Below are 9,580 nucleotides of genomic sequence, written 5' to 3'. Positions count from 1 at the left end.
CGAGTAGAATGTGTCATCACAGGGAAAGGGAGGGGCCCGAACCGTAAGCAAATAAGCCTGGGTCACCGTCTGTCTAATCTATCTGGAAAAGGTAGCAGAGGAAGCAGGAATCCCCTTCCGCAGCCCATCTGTAATCACAAAGAGTGTGTTTGACCCCTGAAGGGACTCAGTGGCTGCCAAATAGTTCAAACATCATCCAGAGTAAAAAAAAAAGGCAAATACCCTGGGATGAGCCGGTCTGGGACACAAGGACGGCAGCACAATGTCCTCATTCAAAAGGAAATCAGAGACAACCCTTGGGAGGAACCACCTATTCCCAGTGAACCACCAGATAGTGTTAGGAGAATACCTGTAATGAGTGGAGACCAATGGCCGACAACGTCAGGCAAGCGCAGTTCTCAGTTCTGCGAGAGACAGGAAAGTCTGAATTACTAGACCAATAATCCGTGTTGGGAGTCACAAGCCAAGGTCGATGCAGAAGGAGAGTTTTGTAGTCGGGGTCTCAAGCCAAAGTCATTTTTCAAACAGCAATAGAAGTAGCTCAAGTAGTATGCAGGATCAGACAACAATAATCTGGCGACAGGAAGTGCAGAGGCAAGGCTTATATATGAAGTTCTTGGAAGGAGCATGGAGTTCAAGGTTTAATAGCAATCAAGACACAAGGCAGGGTTGTCCAATATATTAGGCAAGATTGTCCAATCATCCCAGATAGCTCAGCAAGAAGAATCAATAGCAGAGACAGAGGAGGTCCCAGGTTTCGAGCCCAGGTCCTGATATAGAGAGAACGACAAGACAAAGCCGCAAACTCCTACACCCTGCGAGCAGAGGTGATAGCCACCAAAAAACCCACCTTTTGTGGCCCGTATGTTTCAAAGGGAGATTTTGAAGAACCGACAGAACCAGGTTCAAATCCCATGGTCACAGAGGAGAACTTGATGAACCCCCTGAAGAAATGTACGCCCCAATGAATGGGAAGCCAAAAGGTCTTTGAAAAAAAAAAAGACTGCTGAGACAGACACTTGGCTTTCACGGTGCTCAAGGCCAGTTCCTGATTCAACCCCGTTGAAGAAAGGCCAGAATCTGAACCACCGAAAAGGAATGACGATGGACTCCGCAAACCACACACCAGGAAATGTACGCCTTCCACATCGGATGATAAAGCTTTCCTCGCTTCAACATGGTTGGAATTACCGAGCCAGACAAGCCCCTGTCCTTTAGCACCTGGCTCTTAACAGCCAGGTTGTTAAAGCCAGTGACTGTGAAACAGGATGGAAGATCGGCCCCTGAGACAACAGATCGTCCCTGAGAGGAATCCTCCTAGGGGACGTTGGCAACCAGTCACACCAAGTCAGCGTACCAAGACCAGCAAGGCTAGTCCAGAGCCACCGGAATGACTGGAATTATTTTGTCCTCGATCCTGCATAGAAGTTGCAGAAGAAGCTGGAGCGAAAAAAGGCATAAATCAGATGGTACCAGCTCCATGGAGCCACCACAGTATGCATGGCCTCTGCCAGAGGATCTCGCGACCTGGCCATAAACCTTACCACCTTTCCGTGGAGATGGGATGCCAACAGAGCCATCTCGGGGATGCCCCACCGCAGACATATCTGATGAAAACACATCCGAATGAAGGGATCATTCCCCCTGGTCCAACACCTGACGACTGAGGAAATCTGCCTGCCAATTTTCTAAGCCAGAAAAGTGCACGACGGAATGAACGATCTGCCCACCGGAGAATGGCTGGCATCTGTCGTGACCACTGTCTACTACAAGGGGAGAAAGGACTTGCCCTGGAGCAAGGTTGGGGAGTGCAACCAACAGACCAGAGAACTCTTTGTCTCCCAACTCAGACAAATCACATTTTTCAGCGACTTGGGACACTTGTCCCATTTGACCAGAATCTCCTTTTGAAGAAAATCGTAAAGAACTGTGCAGACAGAACCACCTTGAAGGTGGAAACCATCAGGCCCCAGCACTCGCATACACGCCTGAAGGGAAGCCACTTGTGGGCTAACAACAGCTGAATCGCAGAATGCCACCTCTGCAACTTTCCCAGAGGAAGGAACACTCTGGTTAGAGCTGAATCCAGATTCAGCCTGAAAAAATCCAATCTCCTGGTCGGAACCAGGGCAGATTTTTGAAATTCAGAAGCCACCCAATCTCCCACAAAGTCTGGAAAGTAATTTTCACATCGGCCACCAGAGCTGACGGAGACTCTGCTCGCAAGAGGAGGTCATTCTTGAAAATAGGAATGTGCAGGTAGGCATCCTTGACGACTAAAGAAGCCAGGGAACCCCCTTGATTCAGGGTCGCCACCACCACCCCAAAAGGATGTCATGAATTATTGCACCCCACAAAAACTGGTTCAGGACCTTGAGATCCAGAAAAGGACAAACTTGCCCTTCCTCCTGGGATCCATGAAAGGGTATGAATAAAAACCCCCGAAAACGTTCGGACACTGGAACCAGTGCAATCACGCCCTGGGACAACAAATTCTGCCCTGCCCACAACAGAGCTTGCACCCGAGCCGGGGGCAGGTGCACATTGGAAGGAAAGAACCTTTCCGGAGGAAAACAGAATTCCATCTTGGAACCAGATACAATCACCTCATGGACCCACCGATCACTGACCCAGGAGGTCCACTGCCCCAGGACCAGTGAAGCCATGCCCCCACCCCAGACATGGATGGGGGCAAACCGTCATGCCGAACAGGTCTTGTCAGCAGGTCTGGAGAAGCTTGATCTCAGACCAAGGCCACTAGAAACCTCTCGAAGAGGCCTTGAAGGGCTTGGAACCTTTTTCTGAAGTCCCTGAGGAACGAAAGAAAAACTTCTTGTGGGCTGAAACCATCCAGGGTAGCCCCGGATGGTTTCAGCCACAAAATACTCCTAAGCACCACTGCTGAGACAGATAGCTTAGAGACTCATAGGAACCACATCCAAAGATGCACCACAGACAAACTACAGACCCTGGACTAACCGGTTTGCCAGTTTGCCATAGGCGGGAAGAAACCGGTCTTCCCCCCTGGTCAGATGAAAAAGCCCGTCCGTGTCTGAGACAACCAAACGGAGGCCAAAACATGTCCCAATAAGGAACCAGCCATAGTAAACATGCAACGGGCCTTAGAGATTCTGTCAGCCGGAGACCTAAAAGCCAGGAATTCTACCACCAGAAACATGGTTGCCTTAGTCAACTTGGAAAATAAGGGCACCCACTGCCAGTGGGAGCGTCCACTGCTTCAAAATAGACTCCTCAAGGGATACCTGACAGCAAAGGATCTTGGGACCATCAAAGGTCGTATTTGACGTACACCAGCACTTATAGACACAACTGCCAAAATAAGCTGGATAAGAGAAAACCATAATCACATGGGATGGTTTATGAGTGACAAACAGAACAGATATGTCCACAGCAGCCTCGGCTGCATCCTTTAAAATAAATTACTCCTGCACTGAGGCAATCAATGCATCTACCAGTGCCTCTTGTGTGGTGCAGCAGCCATGGAGGAATCATCCTCACTGTCTGATGGTTCAGGGAAACGTGGACTCAGATCCTGCAGGGTGGTTCCATCCGCAGCGACCGAACCAGATGCAGGATCTGATGAGAAAGGGCGCAATCGCTAAGCCAACCCCTATCCTTACCCCACACAGGGGGTCAGCGATTCAAGCCCCCCACAGTGGGCGCCGATTGAGACCTGTAAAAAGGGGGGCTAATGAGAAAACCCTGCCAGGGGGTCTCTTCAAGGAGGCCGCAAATGGACCCCAATAAGGGGGGCCACCTGCCACTAATGGGGGAAAACCAGCAGACAGACTAACCCCACAGAGCCACTGGGGAAGGAGGATGCCTCACAGCACCCTGGCAGCTACACCTGCCTGGGACCCTGTTCTTCTCCCCATAAGCCGCCCTACTAGAAGGCCGCAAAGCCGCGGCCTAAATCTTTGGCCATGTGAGCTCGATCCGTGGGGGAACCGCGACCAGCCAAGGGAGTAAAAGGGAGACGGATGTCCCAGGGTACAATGGAAACATTAGCGCCACAACTGAGGCTGCACCAGAGAAGGTCCAGACAGTAGGACATAGCCACGACCTAAATATTTGGCCTGCCCGACCGTGTGGTACTCGGACCCCCGGATTCCCAAGCCACCCACCCCCTAGGCCCACCAGCTGAGCCAAAAAGGCCACCCACCCAATAGAAGGCCCATCGAGGGCAACAGGGGGACAGTGCGCCTGCAGGCACCAAGGCCAGGGGCACCCACAGCCTGCGAACCAGCCACCCCCCCCCCACCATGAGCATGGGCAGACAAGCCAGCTCAATGCCATCCAAGGGGGTGGAAGAGAACCCTGGAGGGACCAACTACCCCAGGGAGTACCAGAAACCTCCTCGGTACCGAAGTGGGGGGGGCTATCGGCCAGAAGGAATGCTGTGACTCAGGCCGAGACTTGATCGTATGTGATCATGCAAGATGTTTAACTCACGGCCAGCCCCTTCCAGTGGGGCTATGCCACAGCCAACCAGGCACGGGGCTACGGTCTGCATGCGCTCGCAGGCCAGGCAGAGGGGACCACTGGAACTGCAATAGCCCAGCCTGTCACTCACCCCAGCAGTTGCTAAAAGATCTCCACAGGAAAAAAAACGGGATCCAAAAACAAACAAGAAAAGCCAGGACCTAGGGCCCAACATGAAGACTAGGTCCTACTCCTGAACTAGGCAAACAAAAACTAAGTATCTCTAAGCAGAGGGGGGTTATGCCAGCTGAGGACGGCCCACAGGGAGTAGCCAAGCTTTTCTGTTGTCTACCTAGTCCTATTCCTGTAGAGGGCAGCATAAACCTATGGTGAAGACTATGGAGCTGTGTCTGTCAATGACCGGAAGAGAAATTCAATTTTTTTAAATTTTATTGGGAATGTTTTATAACAGAAAGTAAAATATATTGTTTTTTTTTTTTTTTTTCAAAATTTTGGTTCTTTTTTTGTTTATAGCGCAAAAAATAAAAACCGCAGAGGTGATTAAATACCACCAAAAAAAAGCTGAATATGTGGGAGAAAAAAGACATTTGTTTTATTTGGGTACAGCGTCGCATGACCGCGCAATTGTCAGTTAAAGCAACGTAGTGCCGCATCGAAAAAAATGGCCTGGTCATTAAGGGGGTAAAAACTTCAGGAGCTGAAGTGGTTAAAACCCAACTCCAGGCAAAAAAAAGTTTTTCTTTGCAGTAGGCCTGTACCCGCACAGCAAGGGTTAACTGCTCGTTTTGTCCAGGGGAGAGTAGAAAGCCTATACTCTCTCCCGATCTTCCGTTTCACTGGTGAACGGTGCTCCCCACTTTTCCTGACATCCTCACATCCAGAGCAGGGCTTGAAGACATCAGGAACAGCCCTAAAACTACCCGCTCTGCAGACAATACTGCTGTCCAAGGCTGGCTCCATTGCTCTTTCATCCTGATTGGAGAATGTTTCAAAACGGGAAGCATGTTACAGGCTGGATCACCAGGTAAAAATGAAGAAAAAAAAGGAAATGAAGGAAAGAGAAAAAAAATGTTGTATTCAGCCACCACATTTTAGGGGTTGGTAAACTGAAATATATTATATTTCTTGCTTTTTGATTTAATACCACTTTAGCAATTTTTTTTTTTTTTTTTTAAATAGAAACATTTTTACTATCTTTTCAAACTGGGTCTGCAAGCAGGTATCCTCATCAAAAACATAATAGCAATAAAAACAGTATTTTTCTACTGGTGTTCTGGCCTTTTAAGACTGTTCGGTGTAAAGGCCTGTACACACGATAAGAAAATCGATAGGGAAAATTTGTCTGACGACCGATCTGCTGATTTTCGGATTGTTAGTATGGTGCTTTTGACAGCCAACTCCGACTTTTCGGCTGACAAAATCCTGATGCGCAGGCTATATATTTTTTGTCGTCCCGTCAAAACAACGTCCGATTTTCATCTCATTAGTACAGATTTCGACGGAAAAAAATCTTAAGAGCAAGACTAGGCAATGCTCAGAGATGAAAGAACACATACAAAACAATCCAACACATGACATCACTTCTGAAGTAGAATTCTGTCGTACGGGAAAATTTGTATGAAAATAACCTCTTCACTTTCCACGTCAGACTAGCATGCCATAAAAAATGGACGACAGATCGTTCGATAATCTGATCGTGTGTACGGGGCTTAAGTGACAGTTCACACTGATCCGACTTGTCAGGCGACTTGGTCGCCTGACAAGTAGCTTCCAATGCTGTGCAAAGGAACCGTTCTAATCAGAGCGACTCAAGTCGCTCCGACTTAGAAAAAGGTTCCTGCACTATTTTTTTGCAAAGTCGGAGCGACTTGCATTGACTTCCATTATGGGAAGTCGTTGCAAGCCGCGCCGAGGTCGCGGTGCATGGGCGACTTCATTAGTCGCCCGAAGTTGGGGCGACTTCGAGTCGGATCAGTGTGAACCGACACTTTCACACTGGCTGAATCTGAAACGGGGCTCTTTCACACGGGCGGTCCGATCAGATCCGCCTGTCAGTTTTTTAGGCGGATCTGATCGGATGCCCCATTCAGCCCTATGGAGCAGCGGATGTCAGCGGAGGCATGTCCGCTGACACCCGCTGCCATCCGCATCCGATCCTGTCTGTGAAATCCGGACGGATGAAAACCCTATTTTCCATCCGTCCTGGGGATCGGATGAGAGCGGACAGGCGGTCCGCTCTCATCCGATTCCCCATAGAGAGCAGCGGGGGCTGTGACACCTCCCTCTCCGCACTGCAAGCGGAGACGGAGCTGTCATCCACAGGCTCAGCGGGGATCGCAGATCGATCCCCGCTGAGCAGCACGGATCCGCCTGCGGAGGCGGACCGTGTGAAAGATCCCTTCGAGTACAAGAGCTTTCAAAACATTTTGTACTTCTCACCTGTTTCAAGTACCTTACTAATGCTCTTCAGTCACAGTTCTGCATAGTTCTCTTTCAGCTGTAGCATAAATAACAATTGGAACTTATTTTACAAAAGACAGCTATTAGAAAATGAATTCTGACTGCTTTCTATGGGATCCTGCACCAAAGAACTTTGCTCTGATTTGTTGAATAAGCCTAAAAACATAACCCAAGAACTAAAATGTATTATATTGCAGCCTACCAGTTCCTAGATATGGTGACTGTGTTTGTTTTCAGGCTAAGAATTTTTCCAGCAGGTACAGAAATTGTATTTAAATTTTGCCGGAAATGCAGTGGAAGGAAGTGCAGAACTTCTGGCTAAAAAAGGGGGAAAAAAAAAACAAAAAGTACACACTTCATCGTAGGACTGGAAGGCCGCTATATTTTAAAAGTGTGTTTTGGGTATAGATACACTTTATTGTGATAGAGCTGTACTTTTAATTCAGGATGTAAAATGCTTTGCAATAACAGTCACCAGCTCTCTGCTCAGAGAGCTGTGAGAACTGAGCGATCAAACACCGTCAATCAGTGTTAGAGCTGGCAGGGACCAATGCTACATCCAGCTAGGTAAGTATGATTCTTAAAAATATATATAAAAAAAAAAATTCTAATAAAGCCCATACTTCTCTTTTAATTTGCAGGGATTTCCTCTCACTTCATGTTTTTGCTATGGTACCGGAAGTGAAGGGAATCTCCCTATTGGAACAAACAGGGCAAAAAAAACTTACAAGGGTTATATATAACCTTCAGGGCTATAAAAAAATAAATAAATAAAAAAGTTTGCCTATTGTTCTACTTTTAAGTCTCTGAACATTTGGGCGGGTGAGTTTGCCATTTAATAATCTTCCACTATTATACTTGGTTGTAAAGCATGTAGCTGGAATACAAACGTTTGCAATTGAAGAGTTGGCTGTGGTGACTGATGGATCCCAGGACATGACAGCCTGACGTTCTAACTAACAGGATCTCAGCTAGGATGCGAAGATCTCAGCCATTGGCAGACAGTTGCATACTAATGACATTCAAGCTTGCATACAAACTGCTTCAGTCATGCCTTCTCCATCAATCAGTCTGCAGTGAGAAGAACAAACATTAGAAGCGATTATACTTTCAACATCTCTGATGACTGATAAGCAAAAACCGAAACCATTTAGCAAATTGATTGGTTCTACCCTGGCCACAGGTTAGGTTGGCCATAGACATATGAATATGAAATTTATGAGATCCAATAATTTGTCAGGTACATACTCTGTGCCCACTCAATGCATACACTTTGGGTAGTTACAGTAAAATTTTATAAAACTTCCATGGATATTGGCCTGCATAGCCAGTGTGTCTAACTGTGTAATAATTTACAATGTGTTCCATGAACATTCAAAGTTATGTTATTTTATAAAATGAAATCTAAATTCTTCTATTCATTTATATTTCTGTATTGAAGCATTCAATGCCTTTCTCAGCATAGTGCATCAAGTTGATTACACGTCTAGTGGCATCAGGAGCCTGGCGGCCCTGGACAAAACCCATCTGGTCTGCACCAACTAAGGTTGGCAAGATTGTAGCAAGATGGTTGGCGATGATTTTAGCGTAAATTTTAACATCATTGTTTAATACAGAGATGGGTCTAAAGTTGGCTGGGGTGTCAGGGGGCTTACCAGGTTTAGGGAGGGTAGTGATGTTGGCCTGGAACATTTCATTGGGTAAGGAACCTACAGTGACGGCCTGAGAGAAGAGGTCTAACATGTGGGGGGATAGTATATCCTGCATGGCACCATAATACTCATTTGTCAAACAGTCGGGGCCCTGTGATTTATTTAAGGGAAGAGCTTTAAGAGTTTTAGACAATTCTGGAAGGGTGAAGGGACCATTAACCACTTACCGCATACTAACGTAGGTCTACGTCGGTAAACTTTGCGGTAGTGTACCGGGATGATGCCTCTAGCTAGAGACACCATCCCTGTACCGTTGTTTGAAGCCGACGGTTGGCTTTCCGTCGGTACCGACCGCTGCGGCTCGGGAGCCGCTCGATCGGTACCCGGGGTGGCGGGAGGGGACGTCCCCCCCCCTCCCGCCGCCTTCCGTGGCTTTGCTCTGGGCTCCCGTCCCACCGGGAGCCCCGAGCACCCAGCCGGCGCGTCCGCCGGCTGGATGGAGTCCCGATGAATGCCGGAAACGGCATCGATCGGATCTCCATTGACGTAACCCGGAGGCGGCGTCCATGACGTCACTTCCGGGTTACTGTGCTGCAAAAGGCGGCAAATTTGAAAATCGGCTGTATGCAAAATGCCGTTTTTGGCGTTTTGCATACAGGGAAGTGTAGTGGAGGGGTCTAGGGTCTTTTAGACCCTCGATCCCTCCATAAAGTGTACCTGTCACACATATTGCTGTCACAAGGGATGTTTACATTGCTTGTGACAGCAATAAAAGTGATCAGATTTTTTTTTTTTTAAACTGTAATAAAGTTAAAAAAATAAATAAAAATAAATGGGGAAAAAAAAAAAAAATTAGCCGCCCCCGTCACCGTTCGCTCGCGCACAAAAAAAAACGTATACGCAAGTCGAGCCGCAAATGAAACCACACATGTGAGGTATCGCCGCGATCGCCAGAGCATTAGCAATCATTTAAAAAAAAAGAGCTACACTCTAACTCTAAACTG

Source organism: Pelophylax lessonae (genome assembly GCF_965119305.1).
Source record: "Pelophylax lessonae genome assembly, chromosome: 13".
In the NCBI taxonomy this organism is placed as follows: Eukaryota; Metazoa; Chordata; class Amphibia; order Anura; family Ranidae; genus Pelophylax; species Pelophylax lessonae.
This window is presented reverse-complemented; position numbering follows the sequence as displayed.